The sequence below is a fragment of the Protopterus annectens genome, chromosome 3.part0, assembly GCF_019279795.1.
Source record: "Protopterus annectens isolate FY-2018-M chromosome 3.part0, PAN1.0, whole genome shotgun sequence".
In the NCBI taxonomy this organism is placed as follows: Eukaryota; Metazoa; Chordata; order Ceratodontiformes; family Protopteridae; genus Protopterus; species Protopterus annectens.
Genome location: NC_056731.1, coordinates 616,465,524 through 616,488,318, shown reverse-complemented (window position 1 = coordinate 616,488,318; position 22,795 = coordinate 616,465,524).

Genomic DNA, 22,795 nt, shown 5'->3' with positions numbered 1-22,795 from the left:
CTACCCATTTTGGTAAACTTTTAAGTACCATTGGTGGTATGGCCTTCTCTCTCTACCCTGGTGGTATTCCTTGAATACCATCATTGGTATTTTCTTCTCTCTTTCCCTTTTAACTATATAGATAGGTGTTTTTGATGTATTTCTTAGGTGTCATGTGTATTTAGCTTATACATAGATTTAGCAGAGCTTAAAATTTCACTATAGTATTCTTCCTGTTGTGTGTGTAAATTTCATGATGTCTGATAAAAAGGGCATATCGGGTTTCAAATATTGTGCTTCTTCTAAGGGTAAACTTCCAAATAGTGACTTTCATGATGATTGTGTTTATTTTTGGGGGTGCCCCATCTTTTCATGCAACCTCCCTGTGTAATTTGTCAAAGTTTCAGTCAGCACACTTTGAATGAGCACAAGAATAAGTTGATCCCGAAAGGCCTACTTAAGTCGCCTTTTTTAGAGGCCCATTGTGCAACAGAGGTCTCAACCCATCCTATTAAGGACAAGAAAAGATCCCATTTGGTTCCCTCTTCACCATCCAGTGACCAGGGCAAATCTGTGAAAGTGCCACAACTATCTTTGGAGCATAAGTCTGCCTTGTCGGCATCGACCTCTTCTGCTCCAGCTATGACCATTACTATATCAGCACCAGCTTCTGCTCTGATGCTGTCTCCGGCACTGACTATCAACCTTACAACAACTGCTACGACCTCAGCACTGAGTGCCACTTTGGCGCAGTGCAGGCCTTCAGTGCCTATCTCTGCAATTACGTCTGAACCTTCAGTGTTGGCATCGAGGGCCCCGTCGGCACTGAGCCCTTTTACGGTCCTGATAACTACGATGTTGACTTCACTACTTCTGGTCTCCAAACTTGAGACATCAGTGCTGGCAGATTCTGCACCACGGACCCAATACTCTCCAGCCATAGACCCATTTCTAGGGCAGGTGTACATCACTCTTTGGGTTGACCTGCTTTCCATGCTATGGAGTGGGTGCTTGCTTCTGGTACCATTCTGCTGATGTTGGAACCCCAGACCTCTCCCCCTGAGCTACAGCTGTCACAGGCCACCTCCCAGGGACACCGGGCAGGAAAGCTGCAGGATCCCCCATTGCAGGGTGCCTTCTCTTCTGAGTCCTCCTCAGAGGTCCCCACTGAGGAGCCCTCATGGAAGAGATCATACGAGAGGAAGCATGTAGACTCACCTGAGGAGTCTCTTACAGAGGACACAGAATTTGATGATGGTGAAGGGTCCCCACAGTCACCCCCTGATGATGTCTCCTTTGGGGACATCCTTGAAATGTTAAAACAGAGGGGGTGATTGGAAGCCTAATAACCCTTCTTCCGAGGAGTCTGTGTTTCTGCAGGCTTTCTATGCTCGACCATCTACCTCTTGGGTACCCCACCTGCAGACGAGCTAGTTCAGCTCATGGTGCAGCATGCTTGGAAGAACCATGATTCCTTTGAGGTGATCCCTCAGAGACCAGACAAGATTCCTTCTCTACCCAAGGAAAACTCGCATTGGTCCAGAGGTTTACCAGTCAATGCTATGGTGGTGGCAGCAGCCATGAAAAAGGATCTCACTGAGGAGAGTCCTACTGTCCACCTGCCCAACAGAGAGTCCTGGGCCATGGGCATACTGGGGAAGCGAGTCTTTGCTTCAATGACCTTTGCCATACGATCCCCGAACTACTTGGCACATTTTACGAGGCTCCAAAGAGACTTGATCTGCGAGCTCTCTGGACCACTCGCAGGGCAGGTGTCTGACGAGGCAAGGGATAAAGTTGCTTCACAGCTCACAACCCTGGAATCGATCTCCAATTTGTCCATGAGGTTGCTATACCATGCAACCAAGAGGGAGGCTAGAGCTGTGGGTTCAGGCATAGTTATGAGACTCCATGCCTGGATGCACCTTTGCAACTTCACAGACCCTTTCAAGTCTTCCTTCCCGAATGCTCCCATTGAAGCTTCTTCCCTTTTTGGCCCCAAGGTGAAGGACACTCTGGCCAGGTGTGAGCAGGATGGTAAGACCCTGTGTGCTGTAGGTCTATGTTTTTCCAACCCTCAACGTTCCTTTTCCAGGAATCAGAGGAGTGGCAAAATGTGGCACAAAAAATCTCAGGGTCCTTTCTTTGCCACTCGTGGTGATGATGCCCCCAGGGGCAGAGGGGGTAAAAATTCTGGAGGATGCCTCTACCAAGGTAGAGGGGGTTCATGTAATCAGGGACCCAGGGATTCTTTCTCTGGGCAGCCTTAACAGCGCTGCTGAAGAGCAGCCCAATTGCTTTCCTTTGGAAGCAGTCAGGGGTCGTTTCTCTCAGCACCAAGCTGCCTGGCATTCAATAACCACCGATCATTGGGTGCAGAAGATCATAACCAGAGGCTACACTGTTCCCCTCATCACTTATCCAGTGCTTCCATCAAAACTTCCCGATGTTCCACCCAGTCAAAGGGAAGAAGCAGCTGCAGAAGTAAACAAGCTGTATCAAAAAAGAGTCATCCAATTAGTCCCACCAGACCAATGCGGATCCAGATTTTACTCAAGATTCTTTTTGGTGCCAAAAAAGACAGGAGACTGGAAACCCCTTCTGGATCTCAGCAATCTAAACAAATCTGTTGTCCAAACCAAATTCGGAGTGGTCACATTTAAGTCTTCTCCATTTTCTAAGGGAAGGCAATTGAATGTGCTCAATAGATCTCTGGAATGCATATTACCACATCAAAACAGACAAATGTTCCAGGAGTGTCCTTCACTTCTGGCTTGGAGACAATCATTACCAGTTTTGTGCCCTGCCATTCGGACTCTCTACAGCCCCCAGAGTGTTTACAAAGTGCATGGCAGTGGTTACAGCTCAATTGAGACTACAAGGATTCTGGGTGTTTCCATATTTGGATGATTGGCTCCATACCACCCGCACCAAGCATCGTCTAGTAACAGCCCTGCATTACACCCTTATACTGGCAAAAGTTTGGGGGATAACTGTAAACTGGGAGAAATCCAATTTGGCTCCGACCCAGAAGATAGAATTTATCGGAGCAGTCTTTGACACCCGTTCTTGTCTGGTGTTGCTCCCAGCTCACAGACGTCAGTGACTGAAGCTCCAACTCCAGGTGATACTCTGTCAAAACAAAGTCTCAGTGAGAGAGGTTCTTCAGGTTCTAGGATCCATGGCAGCTTCCATACCAATAGTGCCTGTTATGAAACTGCGCATGCGAATACTTCAATGGCTTCTTCTCTCTCAATGGTTTCCAAATTACCATCCTCTATGCTTTCAGATTCAGATAAGCAGTTCTTGCAAACAGGACCTTCTTTGGTGGATGAGGCCAGACACAGAACTTTGGAGCCGTCCATTCCAAACCCCTCAACCCAAAGCCATTGTGACCACGGATGCTTCCCCGATAGGGAGGGGGGGCATTTCCAGGGAAAGACAGTCCAAGGCACATGGTCCACGTTGGAGGCCAACTTGCATATCAGTGTTCTAGAACTGAGAGTGGTGCTGTTAGCATTGCAAGCATTCCACCCTGTTCTTCCTTCTGGAACAATTTCAATTCAGTCAGTCAACATGTCAGTACTCTGGTATATCAACAAGTACTGGGGAACCAAGTCCTATCCCCTGTGTTTAGAGGCCATGAGAATTTGGCAGTGGGAGATAGCTTCCAACTGCTTTCTGATAGCAATGCATAGCCCGGGGATTTCCAACTTGATTGCAGACAAGTTGAGCAGATGTATCCTATTACCTCACGAGTGGTCTCTCAATCCAGAAGTAGCGGCAGAATTCTTCAGCCGTTGGGGTCAGCCTTGCTGCGACCTAGTCACCTCTCCATCAATCAACAAATGCAGCAGCTATTTTGCCCTATTTTCCCCAGAGGGGGAGTCACCGAGGGACGCCCTGATCCATGGGACTACTATATGCCTATCCCCCCCATTCCTCTGATACCCCAATTCATAAAGAAAGCCATTCAGTTGAAATGCAAAGTGATCCTCATAGCCCCCTTTTGGCCTCGACAAGTTTGGTTCCCCTTCCATCGACCTCATCTGTTATATCAACCATGGATTCTGGACCCTCTTCCAGACCTAATTTCTCACCCCCAAGGGTTGAGTCATCCGAACCTATCCAGTCTCAAGCTGACAGCTTGGTTTCTCCACTTCCATTAATTGCCAGGCAGGATGACCTCTCCTCATCTGTTCATGACATTATTCTGGCCTCTCATAAACCATCCACCAGAAGACTATATCTGGACAAATGGAAATATTCTCTATTTGGTCTAAGGAAAAGATGCTAGACCTGTACTCAGCTCCAGTTATAGCGGTTTAACAATACCTGTCTACGTTTTTCGAAGATGGAGCCACAGCCTCTAACATATGAGTACACCTAGTGGCTATTTCAAACTATCATAATGGATTGGATGGTACTCCCCTAATTTCACTGTGTTTTTGTAAAACTTTTCACAAAGGAGTTTTGCATATTAGGCCTCCAATCAGACAGCCAGTAGAGCCATGGAACCTCAAGTTAGTTCTCCGGTCTTTGACTCAACCCCCTTTTGTGCCTGCTGCAAAATGTGATCTCAAATTCTTGTTGTGGAAATCCCTCTTTCTGATAGCCATCACATCAGCCAGATGAATTTCTGAGCTTCAGGCATTATGCACCAAAAGATCCTATCTAATCTTCCATAAGGACAGAGTATCACTCTGGACAAAGCCATTTTCCTCCCCAAAGTTCTTTCTGACTTTTCCATCAGTCAAACTATTGACTTACCAGTATTTTTCCCAAATTTTTCTAATAAAGGGGAATACTGCCTGCCTTCCTTGGATGTGCACAGACAATTGAGATTTTATTTAGACAGGACCAAAGCTATTCGTAAAACTGACCAACTTTTCATTTCCTTTTCTGGGCCTAGAATGGAAAATTCTATCTTCCAGGTCACTTTATCTAAATGGTTAAGGAACTGCATATGTTTCATTTATTCGCTTGCAAAAGAACCTATGGCAAAGAATATTAAAGCCCATTCTACAAGATCTATGGCAACATCTGTAGCCTTCCATTCCAGGGGTTCTATGGATGATATCCGTACGCAGCCACGTGGGCTAAACCCCACACTTTTATCAATCATTACATATTGGATGTGTCCCAGAGGGAGAGCTGCCTTCGGCTCAATGGTACTCAGGAATGTTCTTCCATAAAGGCCGCACAAGGATCACAAGGTAGCTGGGGATTCTGTCCCATCAGTGATGAATGGAAAGAAGATTAACAACATCAGATAAAGAAGTTATGTCTTACCATATCATTCCATCTGTGTTGTTCATCTTCTTTCATTAACATCCCACCCTCCTTCCCCAGTCAAAGGCTCCTGGTGAATATTTTGGGTCCAAGTGGTGCCGTAGGACATTTGCGCAGAAATGGCCTCTGCTTTACTTATAAAACATGAGCAAACTCGATCTGAGGTAACAGGGAGGAGGGCATTGTGGGTAGAAGCTTAGCTCGAGAGTTTTTGGCTGGCACAAGCTTGGCATTAGGCCGACTCAGTTCCGAGGGCTCAGAACTGAACTCATCAGTGATGAATGAAAGAAGATGAACAACACAGATGGAACTTTATGGTAAGACATAACTTCTTTTTATATTAAAAAAAGAAAAATGTGAATATTGAGTCATGATGTGATATAAATAAATCTCTCTCTATGGTTTTTGAAAAGTGCCATAGGATCATTTACATTCACTTGAGCTACCTCCAGCTGAGATAGATGGAAATTCAGTTTAATGTCTAATGCGAAGGCAGTGAACTCAGGAATGCCCCATACTGCACAGCAGTGTCAGTAATGAAAAATAAAAACAAGTGCCTTTGGTGGTTTAGAAAATTGGTTCACTTTGCTGTAACTGCCAGAGTACTTGCTGCACTTCATGGATGTCCATCTCCCAATATTAAATTATGAGCAGAAGGAATAAGCTACCCAGTCTGTGTATTAATTAACAGACCCTTACATGAATTATGTTTCAATAATATGGAAAACCTCTTACATTATACCAATACATAAACAAGGTAACTCCATGAAACTTTCAATATTGACTTATGCAATATCCTTCTCCTCTCTAAAGTACAAGAAAAATGTATCCATCACTAAAATCCTAATCCTCCTGCTGGACACTCCCTTACTTTCCCTCTCTCACAACATAGTTTCTGGCCCCATCACAGGACTGAAACTGCCCTACTATATTTTCTAGTTGCAGTAAACCAAAACAGAAATATGGGTAACTTTGACTGCATCCTATTTCTGGACTTATTGAAGGTATCAGATGCTGTATCTCACCCTCTTCTCCTCAACATGCTTTTCCATCTAGGACTAAGCAGCATTATCATTGAATGGTTTTCGCGTTACTTAAACAGCTGTACACAATCTGTCAAATGTTCCACTCACCTGCCAGTAAAAACAGGAGTACCATAAGTGTCAGTACCAGTTCCCTTCTTATTTAATATACTCAGAAATGACATGCCTAAGTCAGCCAAACATGTGACAGTCATAGAATATGCTGACAGCTCAACTTCTGTTTGCTCAGGCCCATCAGTATCCCAACTGCAAATGATGACTTTGTCTCCTCTATTGAAACCTGTCTAGAATGATCCCAACTACTCTTGAATCCCCAAAAACAAAATGAATCACATCTAACTACAGTAAACTCCCTCCAAATACCACTGCACTAAATATAGTCTAATCTGTACCAATACCAGAATGGCACACATTACTGGGTTTCATGACTGATGACAAACTAAAATTAAACCAACACATCAATGTTGTTGTTGAAAAAAAATCACAAATTAGAGATACACAGACCACAGCAGGAAGATAAAGCAATATCCTACTTACTTCCAAGTCTTTTGTATGCATTCTCATAAGCTGTCAAACTACATTAATAAACAAGCTTTAACAGTGGTATAATTAGTAAGTTTGCATTCGACCCTCAGAGCTTTGATTACTTTGGCAGCTTTCTTTAAAAATGCTACTCTTGATGAGATTTCTGTAGTGGCTACTTGGTTATTACTAAATATCTTTACAAAACACCGTAAGTTATATCCAAGCTCTAAGTTGGGGTCATTATCTGGGGCAAGTTTGCTTAAGAGTCCATCCAATAAGAAACTCTTGGAATTCTTCCTTGTGAGTTATGGAGGATAAAACCTCTCCTATCAGATTTGAATGTTATACACTTAGCATATTAAGTGGTCTGTATGAGTGAGGCCACCCTCCATAATAACCTTCTCACCTTGCACGCTTCAGGAGAGATGGTCTCGTGTATCTTATATGCATGTGGTAAGTTTTGTTTATCTTAGATATTTGAGATCCAGAGAGGAAGAGATACACTGTGCATTTTAGGATATCAAGGAGGTAATAAGCAACCTTAGAAAATTTAGAGTGCCATGAAGTTCCACTTCCTGTAGTCTTTTCCTTTGAGTCATAGAAAATGGTCACACTTCCACAGATCTATCATTCTGGTAAATGCAGTACATAATGTATCATTACCTAATCAAGAATATGCTATATTTCACTTTATGGATGGAACAGATCTCAAGTTAAGTTACAATTGTCCAAACATATTTTTTTATTTTACTAGCAATATCAAAGTAATATTCAACAGATCCAGTTGTAAGAGAAAACAAATAAATAAATCTGTATAATCTGTTTAGCCTAATTTTGAAGACCTTGTTAAAATGATGTCAAGTGGACCATGTCATGCATTAATAATATCCAAACAGAAGGGAGCCCAGACTACTTCTGATATAAAGGAACTAATAGGACCTGCTAGTCTTGATGCTCAGAAGATAGAGTTAGACAGGTATTGTATGTTTATTAAACATCATGTTACTTGTTATACATTAAATTAATATACTTGTATTTAAACTTACTGATGGTCTGATTAACCAAACCTAATTAACCAAAACTCTGCATTCATCTTCTGTAATTTTATCTACTGATATGTTCATGCACACCATCTCTTTTGACAGTAGTTGGACAATCCATAAAGATCATGGCCTAAAAGCACACTCATCTTCAATGGTCACTGTAAAGGAAGATTTCCCTTCCCCAGCATTGCAGCAGTATTGCAGGAGGCTGTTTCCCTGCATGTGGATGTGGGGGCTTTGCTTCATAGAACATTTTTCGCCCATGCCAAACTTGTACACTTGTTTTGCTTTACAGCAGTGTTGACCCAGTGGGTTCTCACACAGTTTCCCTGCTTACATTTTTGGTTTCACTGCAGTCTAATTTTAATTAAGTCTGTCCTTGTATCAGAAAACATACAGTTGTACTAGTCTTTTTATTAATGTCTAGAGAGCATCAAAGGTGCATGCGTCATGATGGGAATGTCTTTTGGGATAAAATTGATAAAGTTAAATTCTTATTGAATGACTGATCAAAGAAATGAAATAGGGTGATGCTGTGGCTATGGCCTTCTCAAACTATATCACGTCAGTGAAGCAATAAGTCATAGTGTGGCAACCAAGATACCGAATGGGCTACATAACAGAACACTTAAGGTGATGATAAAACTGCATCTGCTTTCAAAAAGGGCGACTGCTAGTGTGATACCACAGTACCGTAGCAAGCCTTTTTTTAACGACTTTATATGCGATATTGCTAATGAGCCAGAAGGAAATGTATATCTTTTTGAAATTAAACATAGAGGCTTGGCAGTTATGACATACACGTGATGCTGGGAAAGATGACAGAAATGTGAGTTTATTGTAGTAAATTCTGGAAGTACTAATTTAGTACAAAGCAGAATGTTAAGTAATTTCCCCATGGAATAAGCACCCAATGAAAGAATACAGAGATATGGTGAGAGGTAATAGTAACAAATACAAAAGTGAAAAGGGGCCTCCTGGTGAATATACCAAATTGTATCAGGACTGGGACTTACTGCAAGAAAGCTTTTAAGACTGTTATGAGGATGCTGGGATGTGCAGGAGAGGTATGTCCTTATGTATCTTCAGTGTTCTATGTGAAAATCTGTACTTCTCTGTCTTTAAGCCTGAAGAATGTTTATCTTGATGCAGCATTTTTTTTTTTGCTTGTCCACAGGATTTGCCCAATAGCTTCCCTTCCTGCTCCCAGTTTATTCCTTCAGTCCTCTTTTGCAACAAAAGCCATGCTCACTGAACCAGGTGACATCCCTAAGGCCAATTAATTTCCCGAATGGAAGGCTTAATCAGTCCATTTGCTCCTGTTGGAGGTAAGAGCTAGGTGTTAGGGAAGGGGGCATTCTGTGGTTCATGCATCCTTCTCCTGAGTCTAATTCCTTTCCATTTGTGACTTGTGAGCTCCACTATCACTGGCTGAAGGTTGCATGCATGCTACCATGCACAACAACCCTATGCCTGTACAGCATACTACTGTGCAGTATGGGTTCACTTGGCTCGTTTCCGCAGGTGTTGCCAATGAGGAGAGGAAAGCTGCACCCCCCCCCCCACACACACATGTGATTGGAGAGTTGACATCACCTGCTCACTTTCATCTTCTCTACCCTAGCATCTCCAGTGCTCATATTGCAAATTGAACATGGGCTTTCTGAGTCATAGTTAGGGATTAATCCCTGTATGCCATTGACTTGGTCAAGATTATTTATCTCAGTGTAGTATTACCTGTAAGTGAGAAAAAATGATGCTGTGCTTATATGGAGTCCCATTGCTATTATGTACCATAAATCATAGTCTACATATATGTCTTCATAACCAGATCTTGATTACATTGCCTAATAATGTCTTATACATACTTGATTTCATATAATCTCTGAGCAGAGTTAGACTAGTCTGTATTTTAAACGGCATAGTTGTTTTTGGCAAAGCACATGTTTTTGCTGTGATTTTATAAAATAATTTAGTTGTAGTTGTTAATCTAAATTCTACACTGCAATGCTTTTTAAGTTAACTGTACAGATCGCCTTTGAAGAAGTGGCAGTTACAGTATTGTCCACAGCTGCATACATAAGGTATTGGGAAGATGTTGTTAAATCCCCAACTCTATCATTTGTACTGCTTCTACTTGCTCTGAACTAATTTGTTTGGGTACCAACTGCTCTGAGTTTTGTTTTCATAATGGAGGATTTTCTTTACAGAGGATTCTTCAAGGTCCTTTGCAGTATCTTTTTTTTTTTGCCAACAAACATCTTTATTAAATTTTCACATATGACATAGGCAATCTTATATTTATATAAATGAAAAATAAACAACATGACACCATTTTAGTTGTGAACAGAATACATCGCAGACACCATTGAAACAACTGTAGTTGCAAACATTATACATCACTTTTAATCTATCCAGTCATTGTCACTTAAGCATCATATGACTCATTCAAATCCTGCCTCTTAAACCTTGTTCCTGCTCTGCATATACTTTTTTCTATGTAGTTTGCTCCTTCCCTTTTCTAAAGATTCCAGTTCCAGTTGTTTTATTTCTGTTACTATATTCACTACTTCTAGTAAAGTTGGTTTAGACTTTGATTTCCATTTTCTAGTAATTACATTTTTGGCAGCCACCATAATTAGACTCAGCAAGGCTTTACAGTGTCTAGACAATTCCGATGCTGTATCATAACTCAAAAAAAATCATGTCCCCAGTCAATCCAATCTGCTTACCCAGCATCTCCGACAGAGCGGTCTGCAGGGAATCCCTAAAGTCTGCTAGCACTCCCAAAAAATATGTTCCCATCCATCTCTTTCTTGCCCGTCACATTTCCAAAATTTGCTGTCTACCCGAGGAAAAATTCTTTGGAGTCTACTTGGGGTGTAAAAATACCTATGTAAACACTTCCAGGCAAAGATCCTAAATCTTCTAGCCTTTCTGAGCTCCTCTGATTTATTCTTATAATTATCGTGCAATATTTTATATGCTTTACTAATTATTCCTTTTTGAACAGCAGCTTCTGTTCTAGATTTTATTAAAAATTCTACCAGTGCTGGTCTTTCATTCAGGAGCCTCCTACTTCTTTCTCTTTGCCTATACTCTGATACCAATCCTTGATAGGGAAGGGTCCTATACAGTATCTTGTTAAGAAAAATAATCAGAATGATGGCCAGAATAGGCAAAATTTGCAAACACCTATCAACTCATTTATTTTTAAGTATCCCACTGTTTTGAAGGAAGATCATCTGCAGGACTGTATCTACTACAACCACAAAGAAGATATTTCATTTTGTTTGTATATGAATGCATGTTGACAAGAAACATTTTGCATTTAACAGCCAGTGTTGTGAGAGCCAGTTCCAGAAGCTCTCAGCTAGTCATTGGCAAATATGCCACATTTGTGCAGAACTGGTACCCCTTTCCCATTAAATGGCTATTTTTCATCACAGGACAAAAGTTCAGATTTTATTTTAGGAACATTCTGTAATGAGTAACTTTGGATATTCTTTAATTGTGTTCTCTACAATGGGTCTCTTCTTTTTCTCTAAGTTCTCACATCCAGGGGCCTTTATTCTTTCTGTTACACAAACATGACAGCCTCCATTACATTGGACTAGAATACAAGAAGTGGACAGAGGGAAGTGTGCCTAAGGTCATCTTATATAAAGTAGAAAATATGAAGGTAAGGGATCTGAAATCCAGACTTAAGAGCTCAAGGCTCAGCTTCTCTTTAAAATATCTTGTAAATATAATGGGCACTCACATCTTCCTTAGGCATATCAGAATTTGCATGAAAGGCTTACCAACAATTTAGCCATTTGGTCATTGGATTTTAATGAGATAGAAGAAGAAGTTACACCCCAACCCGTCAATGTGAAGCAAGCTTTTAGTGATCGAGGCAGCTGCTCCATCTTCTCTCACCTTGTCCTTGTGTACTGTCATAGGTCCATAGTTAAAGTCCAAAATTAGGAGCATTTGTCATTGAGTAACTTACAGACCATAGCTCTTATCTTTATTCTCTATCTGCCATGTAGCAAATTAATTGCCTTAAATTTGTTAAATGTTTTAGACATATGTCATAGCAGGCAAAACAGGTCCTTGATCCCTTATGCATGGCATGGGATTGGACATCTTTCCCATGAGAACTTTCCTTTTTCATTCCCTGTCCTCATCCGAATATCTTTCAGAATAATAAGATTTGGAAATTTGTGTTTGAAAACAGGCAGAGAAGATGCAATTGTCAGGGATGTTCACTGTAAAAATCTATCTTATGCCACATTATGTCTTTTGATCACAATTAAATGTTTTACAGCTGTACCTCTAAAGACTAACACTGGTCTCAAACATATATTTCTTTGAGAAATATGTCTGCACTGCTTCCATATAAAGTTAGAACAGTTGTGAACATTATTTCTTCTCACTGATTCAAGTGCTTCATGTCCTTGTTTTCAGTAATGTAATTTAGTCTATATAGTACCTCATGCTTAATAACCATTTGCAATTTCTCTTCAGAGATTTTAATTTCAGACATTGAGTTCTTTCTTGTGGTTGTGGTATTCTGTATGTTAAGATTTCATCATAAAAATAGGTTTACCTCTTTCTTTTCTCCTAAAAACCCCTATATTTTCTGTGAAATGAAGTGTATGGAGTGAGACAGTGTTCAGTATGGAAGAGAGAAGGTAGTAAAGTCTAGTGAAGGAGAATCATCAAAGGAGGCCATAAAACATCAAAAAATAAGTAACTTGCATTTCTTCTGCTTCAAATTTGATCTGGCACTATATTATAAACAACTCCTAAAAATGAGAATTCAGAATTATTATCAAAAGAACCAGTGTTATTTTGTCTGACTATAGTCTTTAGTTTGCAAAGGATTATTTCTTTTTGCTACAGGAAACTTCACTGAAACTACAGAGAGCTTATATACTTACCTCCATTGGACCAATGAAAATCTTTAAATAAAATACTAAGAAGCCAATATTTGCTCCATACCTCTGACAATTCAAGAGGGCAGGAAGAACAGCAAAATAACTGCTTCTCCTGTCTCCATAAATGAAGAGAAAGATTTCTGTATGTATTTCTGTATGAGACAAATCTATTCTATTTTTCATGATCCCGAACCGGAAAATAATTCCCTTTCTGCAGCACCATCGCCAGAAGATTTTTTCCTTCACAAAAACCTTAAATTTCAAAAGATAATATTTTGGTTGGCCTTTGGGTAATCCATTATCACGAAAGAAAAAGATATGTTTGTGTGTATATGTGCGTGCGCGCGCGCGCGTGTGTGTGTGTGTGTGTGTGTGTGTGTGTGTGTGTTTGTGTGTGTTTTGAGGCGTATTTTTTCAGGCCTCATTAGACAGAAACTTCTTATACTGGAAAGAAGTTTATTTCTAGTATCTGCTTTCTTTAGTTGTTAAATTACTAGTTTCAATAGTTTGGATTTCCACAGGCCATCATATTTAGGCCTTTGCAGTCATTATCCCCTTTATAACTCGTGTGCAGTGTTGTTACATTTATATCTTCTAAATATATATATATATATATATAGTCTTTAGTGTGTTGAGAGTGCTTCTTTACAGTCTTTATCCTCAATTAAGGGCTTGTTTGAGTTAGAAAGCTTTTTGTTTTTTCTTGAATCCCATTTAAATTAGTGGGTGCCTTTGTGTGTGTGTGTGTGTGTGTGTGTGTGTGTGTGTGTGTGTGTGTGTGTGTGTGTGTGTGTGACTAGAGTGTTAATTATATCAAAGCAACAGGAAGAAGTGAAACCATCTGGTTTCAAAAAATGTCCTAAATGCTCACAGAAAATATCCATTACTGATGGACATAATGAGTATGTTTACTGTTTAAGAGCCATCCATCTGTAGGAGACCTGCTCCATTTGCCATTCGTTTAGTGCAAGAGTGTTATAGGAGTGTAAAAACAAACTTATCTTAAAAGAGTTACTTAAATCCTCTTTTGAAGAAGCCTTGGACAAGACTCAAAGTTCTCCAAAACCTCAAGTAAAATCTCCTTCTACTTCAACTGGATCATTGGAGCCATGCACTAAGCAACCAAGGATGTCTCTGACATCTTTGAAAAAGACTGAACAAGTCAGATCTACTACCCTGGTTCCATGTGTGTTGGAATCAATGGCTTTAACAGTATGAAGCCGCTCACCAGTATTGGAGCTGGTCTCCCTGACTCTTAGGTCTCCATTATTGAAATCTGTGGCATCCACCCCTTCATCTAGATCCTCCAGGAGCTTATCAGATTTCGACATGGGTTGTGTGGTGCAGAGACTACTCAATACACCGGCGGTAGTCAAATTGTTGTCAGAGCTGACTCTGGGAAGCTCGGAACCATTGGTAGCCATCCCTTTACCTTCCATTCCTCCTTCTAATCCAGCTCGAGTTTCAGAGCAGGAATGCTTGGAGCCAACAATGATGGAGCCAATGGAACCGAGACCTACTGCAGCCTCTTTGGTTCCTATCACTCTGACTACCTCAGATCTGTCCTAGTTATCTAGGGGCCAACACTCGCTGGTCGGGTCTGGGGGGGGGGGTAGTCAGGTTGAGACCTTTTTGGCTCTGACCTTACCTCTCAGTGCCTTGGCTCAGGTGAGCTCAGCTCCGACCTTCAGAGCCAACCCCCCATGGTTATGGGGGGGGGGTCTTCTGAGTCTTTGGAACAGGGGACTTTCATGGGCCATGGGATGGAGGGCTTTCTCAGCAATGAGGAGTGCCCTGTCCCCATGGACATCATCTTTGTGGGACCCAAGTCTTTCATCCCCAAGAGCACTGGTATCTGTTTCCACACAAACATGATTCCCCCCTCAGCGTAGACATCCTAAGCCTCATGCCCCATCGGGTGAGACCCTATCTTCTGAAATCTCATCGGAATGTTCCACTGAAGAGGTCCCTCAGAAGAAGTTATACAAGAGGAAGCATGTAGACTCCCCCAATGAGTCGATCACATTGAACACGGATCTTGAGGAGTCAGAAAGGTCCCAAGGCCACTCTCTGAGGATGTCTCATTTGCGGCCATCCTGGAAATTCTTAAACAGAAAGGCGTCTGGAAGTCCATTTCACCTTCTGATGAGGAGTCCATATACCTGAAGGCTTTTGGGTCTCGACCTTCAGCCACCTGGATGTCTCTGCCTTTCGACGAACTGATGGACTTAGTTTGTCGAAAGGCATGGGAGTCTCCAGATACAGTAGAGCATGTCCTTCAGAGGCCTACCAAATTTATCACCTCCCCAGATGACAAAACCTTGTTAACCAAAGGAGTCCCTGTAGATACTATGGTGGTGGCGGCGGCCACGATGAAGGAGCTATCAGAGACTTCCACATCTGTCCATCCCCCGAATAAGGAGTCGCGAATGATGGACAGGTACGGAAAGCGCATGTTTTCTTCAGCGGCCTTCACTCTTAGGTCTCTGAATTACTTTATGCATTTTACAAGACTTCAGAGAGATCTCCTAAAAGAGCTTGGAGATACTTTACAGGCTGCGGGGGTAGCAGATAACATATCTTCACAGCTGGCCACCCTTAATCCAGTGGTTAACTCATCCATGAGGCTCGCCTCTTATGGAGCCGATGGAGTGAGCAGATCAGCGGGTTCCAGAATTGCCTTGGACATTCCTGGATGTGCTTCTGCAATTTTGCGGAACCTTTCAAGTCATCCTTTGTAAATACCCCGTTTGATGGCTCATCCTTGTTCGGGCCTAAAGTCAAGGAAATGCTTACCCGGAGTGAACAAGAAGGAAAGACTCTCACTGCCATTGGAGTCCATTTTTCCACACCTTCTAGACCCTATCCCAATGGTCAAATGGGAGGGAAAATGCGGTTCCAAAAATCTCAGAGAACTTTCCAGGACTGAGAATCTTTCTTCGGTAAACCCTTTCAGCGCTCCTGAAAGGAAGCCCATCTGTCCATCTCTGGAGGCAGTCAGGGGTTGCTTATCTCTGTACCCACAAGCTTGGCTAGACATAACGAAAGACAAGTGGGTACGGAGAATCATATCCAGAGGTTACTCAGTTCCTTTTTCTATGCCACCTCCAAGGATCAAGAAACTCCCGGATGTTCCACCCAGTCACAAGGAGCATGTGGCTTCAGAAATTCAAAAGTTGCTGCAAAAAAGAGTCATCCAGTCATTCCCTGCAGACCAAATAGGATCCGGAAATTTCTCAAGGTTCTTTTTAGTTCCAAAGAAAACAGGGGACTGGAGATCCATTCTACATCTCAGCAGACTGAACAAGTCAGTAAGGAAGACAAAGTCCCAGATGGTTACGCTGTAGTCAATACTTCCCTTTCTAGAGAAAGACAATTGGATGTGCTGTATAGATCTCCAGGATGTGTACTACCACATAAAGATAGACAGGCCATCCAGGAGTCATCTGTACTTTCGGCTGGGAGCCATTCATTTACAATTTTGAGCTCTGCCCTTTGGCCTCACTACAGCCCCCAGAGTATTCATCAAATGCATGGCAGTAGTTACGGCTCACCTGAGACATCTGGGATTCCGGGTGTTTCCATACCTAGACAACTGGTTCCTAATTGCTACCACTGATGCATCTACTTGTCCAAGTAAGAGGCACTATCCTACAACTATGTGCCCAGTTAGAGATTTCAGTAAATTCCAAAAAGTCTGCCTTATTGTCATCACAACATACTGTCTTTATAGGCATAGATTAAATACAAAAAGCATGGTAGCCAAGCTTCCAACAGACAGGATTCAAACTCTTCACCTTCAAATCCAGGACCTTCAAGACCAAGGTATCAACAAGGATAGTCCTGAAAGTTCTGGGCACGATGGCAGCAGCAATAATTGTCATTCCCTTAGCAAGATTACAGATGAGAATTTTACAGTGGATGCTTTTCTCACAATAGTCCATGCAGGAGCTGCCTTTGTTCCATCCAATAAGTCTGACGGAGACTTGCAAGGAAGACCTACGCTGGTGACTTCACTCTGACCAGGTGATGATGGATCGACCCATTTTTCCCCCTACTCCAATAGACACAGTGACCACGGACAATTCCCAGATAAGGTGGAGGGGCATTATCAGGGAAGAACAGCCCAAGGCACATGGCAGGACCATGAGGCTCATTTGCACATGAATGTACTAGAGATGTGAGTGGTGCTGATGGCATTGAAAGCATTCCAAGATTCTCTTTTGATAGGTGCAATTGTAATACAAACAGACAATATGTTAGTAGTGTGGTTACATAAACAAACAAGGAGGAACCAGATCTTATCCCCTTTGTCGAGAGGCCCTGAGAGTATGGCAGTGGGTGGCGTCCTCCAAATGCTTTCTAATAGCAATGCATATCCCAGGGAAATCCAACATGATAGCAGACAAATTAAGCAGAGCCATTTTGATGCCACATGAGTGGTCCCTGAAGAAAGAATTAGCGGAAAAGATATTTCACAGATGGGGCCATCCTTGCTGCGACCTTTTCGCCACAGCCACAAATGCAAAATGCAGCAGCTACTTTTCCCTGATCCCCCCCTCCGGGGGAGTCCCTGAGGGATGCACTTGTACATGATTGGCCTCCGGGACTCCCTTATGCCTTTCCACCCTTTCCTTTAATATCTAAAGTTCTTCAGAAAGCCAGCAGTTTGGGAAGGACCTTGATTCTAATAGCTCCTTACTGGCCTCATCAAATATGGTTCCCCTTCCTGAAGCCTCATCTTTTGGAAGAGCCTTGGATTCTGGACCCAGTACCCGGCCTCTAACGCACTTGTCGGGGACTCTCCATCCTTCTCTTCACTCCCTAAAACTGACAGCTTGGATGCTCCAGTTCCCAATATAGCCAGGCTACACAACTTCACCCCAGAAATTCAACACATCTTAATTTCTTCTCATAAGTTGTCTACAAGGAAACTTTATCATAGCAAATTGAAGAGATTCTCCATCTGGGCTTTACGGAACTCCATTGATCCTTATTCAGCACCCTTGGCATTCATATTTGAATTTTTGGCTAAACTTTTTAATGAGGGAGCAGCTGCAGCAACTATTTGGGTGCAAATGGCAGCAATCTCAAATTTTCATATTGGCAATGAAGGAATGAATATCATGTCTCATAAACATTCAAAAGCCTTCCTGAGAGGCACTAGTTTACTGAGACCAGCCATTCAACCTCCCCTTCCACAATGGAATTACAATTTTGTTCTATCATGCATTATTCTCACACCTTTTGAACCAGCATCATCTTGTAGCTTGAAATTTTTATCCTGGAAAACCATCTTTCTCATAGCAATCACATCAGCTAGAAGAGTCACAGAATTACAAGTGTTGACAATCAAACCCCCATACATGGTATTCCATAATGATAGGGTGTCACTACGCACAAACCCTTCCTTTCTCCCAAAAGTGTGCTCAGAGTTCTATCTACAGAACTGCCAGATTTTTTTCCCCTAAATAAGGCAATAAGGCAGAATACATGCTTCATCAGCTTGATGTTTACAGACAACTATGTTTTTGCTTGCATAGAACAAAAGACCACAGAAAATCTGACCAACTTTTTGTCTCATTTTCAGAAAATAAAAAAGGCCTAGCAGTGACAAAATCAACCTTATCCAGGTGGTTATCAGAATGTATTTCATTCATGTATCAATCAACAATGATTTGGCATTCAAAGTAAAAGGTGCATTGTAACAGATCTGTGTCAACTTTCCAGGCCTTTAAAGCAAGATTACCAATAGATGCTATATGTGCAGCAGCAATGTGGTCAAGACCACATACCTTTATCACTCATTACAAAGTAGACATGGCCTCCAGGGGCAGGACCTCATTTGGGTCCACTGTTCTGAAGAATATATTCCCGTGAGCCACCCAGGAAAGATGGTGCTAGGGAAGCTGTCCCATCAGTATAGAATGAAGACGAGATAGGACAACTTCACATAAAGAAGTTATGTACTCACTATAACATTCCATGTGAGTTGTCCCTCTCGTCTTCATTCTTACATCCCACCCTCCTACTCCAGCCTTCATAAGCTCCTGGAGGATTTAGGATATAAAATTATTAATATACTTCCTTTACCTTGATCCTTGTCGGGGCTTAGGAATATGATACATATCTTTACATATATTGATGTAAAAATTGGATATAGGTCCATCAACAAACAAGATCTGAGATAGGCACTGTTGCATCATGGGATAGGGATGGAGCCACGAGCTAGTTTGAGACCTCGAGCTTTAGTAAGCAGCCGAGTTGGAACCGAGAACCTTAAACCAGCCTTGAAGAAAAGGTGGGTAGTTTACTAAATTTTGATTGGTGCTGACTTGATCTAAATATACCTATGTGTTTTTTGTAATGTCTGAGGAAAGGTTTTTTCCACAATAAACCAACGTTTTTACAGCCTGGTGTTCCAGACTTCATTATTTTCATTTTTGGTTTTCAAACTTGTGAGTCTGGACTTTGGTGTAGTAGGCTTACTTTTTTTGCATTTGAGTTGGAACCGAGGATCGGTTCCGAACCCATCAGTATAGAATGAAGATGAGAGGGACAACTCACATGGAACATTATGGTGAGTGCAAAACTTCCTTTTTTCATATCACTTTAAGCAGATTCAGATGTGCAAGAATGTACTGGGCATTCCCTTAGGAGGATAAGGATTTTTAAAACCAATGTTGATTGCTCACACATTATTTATTTATATACAGACATAGTGGAGCCATGCATTTTGAAAGTATGGGACTATGAATACCACTCTCATTCTCTGTCTCCAAAAAAATGGGCTGATAGATTGTATGAGTCTCTGTTAGGTAGTCAGGATTTATAGGACTCCTAAAGTTGATCATGCCACTGTATCTTTGTCAGGGTCTTCCAAGAGTGGGAAAACTATTCCTTTTACATATCCTGGTTCTGTGGTTCATAGGGATAAAGCTCAGATTACCTGAGTTCAACTAGCAGCATCAGGTGGGAGCATACCTCTCAACCTCTTAGAGCAAAAATTCTGGACAAAGACAAAAATAATTATGGTGGAGGGTGGCAAAGGCTTAAAATCAGGGACAGATTTTAAATATTGCTTTTATAAACTTACAAAGTGGATAGAATAATAGGTTTTGCTATGAAGTCTGAAACTCAGATAGCTGTTATTGCTTAATTGCTTCAGTCCTCAATGATTTGATACAAAACCAGAAATTTTTAAATGCCACAAAAATCTGGACATTTTGCAGCATTCTAGACAGTTCAGAGGTATGGTAGCGGTGAGTGGGAGTGAGCAACTCCCATCTAGGAGGTAGGGAGTGGCAGATCTTGTGATCTATCTGATATATGCAGCCAAAAGCTCAGTGGATACATTAGCTTTCTCCTGCCAAGCTACTGATGGTACCACACTGTAATGTATATGTGTAAGCTTGCCTAATTGGGTCAGGGTATGGCCTCTGCAATTGATGCTTGCTTCAGAGAACAGATGGGTTCTAAAATAGGTCTCATAAGAAATCTTGCCCTGTGAGGAATGAATGGGCCAAGAAGGGCTGCTAGCAGACAGTGTGGATAAAAAGAAAATACTTTAGTTGTATTCCCCTTAGATAAGGAATCAAGATTACTAGATACATATAGTAAAAAGTTTCCACATTTAGCATTCAGCTACTATATCAGCTCAAGGGCCATCTGCTGAAGTCTGATATTTTCCCTGCCCTCTGCCTGTTCACAAATACTAATTGAACAAGCAATAAACAGGAAATACAATAAGTCTGTGTTTTTGTAGGATAGACAAGCACCCTGCATCATTGTTATAGAGGCTGTGCTCCCATAACCCCAATCTCTAAATATATTGTCTGTCAAGGCATACCAGCTTGGAGCAAGTCTACTTTTGCTCGAATACACAGCTGATCATTGAGGTCTCAGCTAATAGCAGAGAAGCACCTAGAACATCAGTAGGTAAATTGCAGTCATCTAGCACCTTGATTAGTGCTTTAAACTATCTAACGTATGTGATTTCTTAGATATTCATTTTAGAATAGATTTAAGAAAATATAGAGTTAGTTCCTAACAATATTGCCACACACAGAATTGAAAACTAGTTGCAGCAGTAGAAAAGATAGAAGTGCATACTCTGAAATGTACATATGATTCTGTGAGTGTTACTTTAATAGTTTCTATGTCAAGGTACTTTTAATGAAGGCCAGTGTGGCTATGATGAAGACATGAGATCAAGTTTTCCAAATTTTCCTGTAACCCAGAATTTTTTTTGGTTGGTTATCCTGCTGATGGTATATTTGACTTATAAAACAAGAACCTCAGCCTGCTGATGATATATTTGATTTAGAAAACAAGAACCATCTTTTAAAGACATGTATGTACCTATTCCTCAGCTGAAAAAAAAATAACTTCTAATAAGAAACCATGTTATAAAAGGAACTCATGCACAGAACTTTTGTCAGCAAAATCATTTCAGAGGAAAGCAACTGAGATGTAATTCATGTAGAGAATTAAAGAACAGATGCTTTTACAGAATTTCAATACATTTGTCATCTTCTGTGAGTCCTTCCTTCCCCATTTCCCTCATAAGGCAAGTTACAGACTAATTTTGTCACCTGACAGCAGATAACTACAGTCAGAAGAGTGATGCAGTTATTTCAGTGATGTTATGCCATAGAATTAATTGTAAAATTTCTCAGACAGTTAGTTCCACATATCTCATAAAGTTAGTTAAGCACTTTTTTATTGCTGCATTTGACTTCATTATCTGTATATCATTAGCCCCATTCTGGTCAGTTGGACTGTCCGTCCCCCATCACCAGGGTGAGGGTCAACTGTGAGGGCCCATCATTTAGACAGCCACTTGGGATAGTTCAAACTTTTCTGCGTTATGCCCTAATCCATGCATTCATCCAGCAATGTGCCAGGGAGGGGGCGTGCAGTGGGATGACTGTGGAAGATATGCCCCTTACTTCTCCAGTGGGCATTATTCCAAGGAGACCTGCTCCCCCAAAGCATGAGCTGTGTATTTTGTGGTCTCTACCAAGATAAATCACACTGTTGTGTGTGCCCCCAGGTGTGCACATCCCTCCCCCTGGGGAGAAGTGAGCAGGTCATGCTCCTTCACCCCTCTGCCTCCTTACCTGGGGTCCTTATTGTCAGCCTACTAATCAAAACCCATTTATCTTGGTTATAGACAGGGTTGCATCCCCCTGCACCACAGAGCCAGGAAATTTTGCATTTCAGTTGAGGATTAACTTCTGGTAAATAATACTATACATAAAATCTTTAGGCTATTAATCTGTGAGGATCTTAAAAGCTTAGCTATACATTCCCATGGTAGTTTTTAGCTCTTATATTTTGCATACAAGTAACCTAGAGAAAAGCTGACCAAAGATATGTTTGGACATTTACATGAGTTCCCTATCCATGAGGGGACAGAGGTGCTAAACCACAGATTAATTTGTGGTTACCCATCCAGTCATCCAAATTATATTTGAATAGAGTAAAAGATGTATTATGCTTTATGTGGAGTGGAAGATGGGTCCATAGAAGCTGTAGTCCCTGTATGTAACCCTGTCCCTTTGACATGTTTTATTTAGTTTGTAAAAGAGATTGAGATCCCTTGAATATGCATTTATGATAGTATTGGACTTGCAAGTGTGCACTAGGTCTGGCAGAACTGAATATGTTAAAACTCTGTATGCAAGGCAGATGGTGCCTCTTAGTAACATATATGACACTAAGAAGGGATTCAAGGCTTTGAGATTGTCTGCATAGCTTTTACTGTTTATATCCTTGATTTTTTTTTTTTTTTTTTTTAATGAGAAAGCTTTTTGGTCATTCCAGTTCAGGTGCACACTGAAAAAGGAGCATTAGTAGTATTATTATTAAGATTACTAGGAGTATTATTAGCAGTAGTCAGGAAATCCTTCTATGTGGCACACCTCATCACAAAAGGTTTCTCATCCAGGAAAAAAAGAGGTCATTGTTCCCCTCTACTCATCAC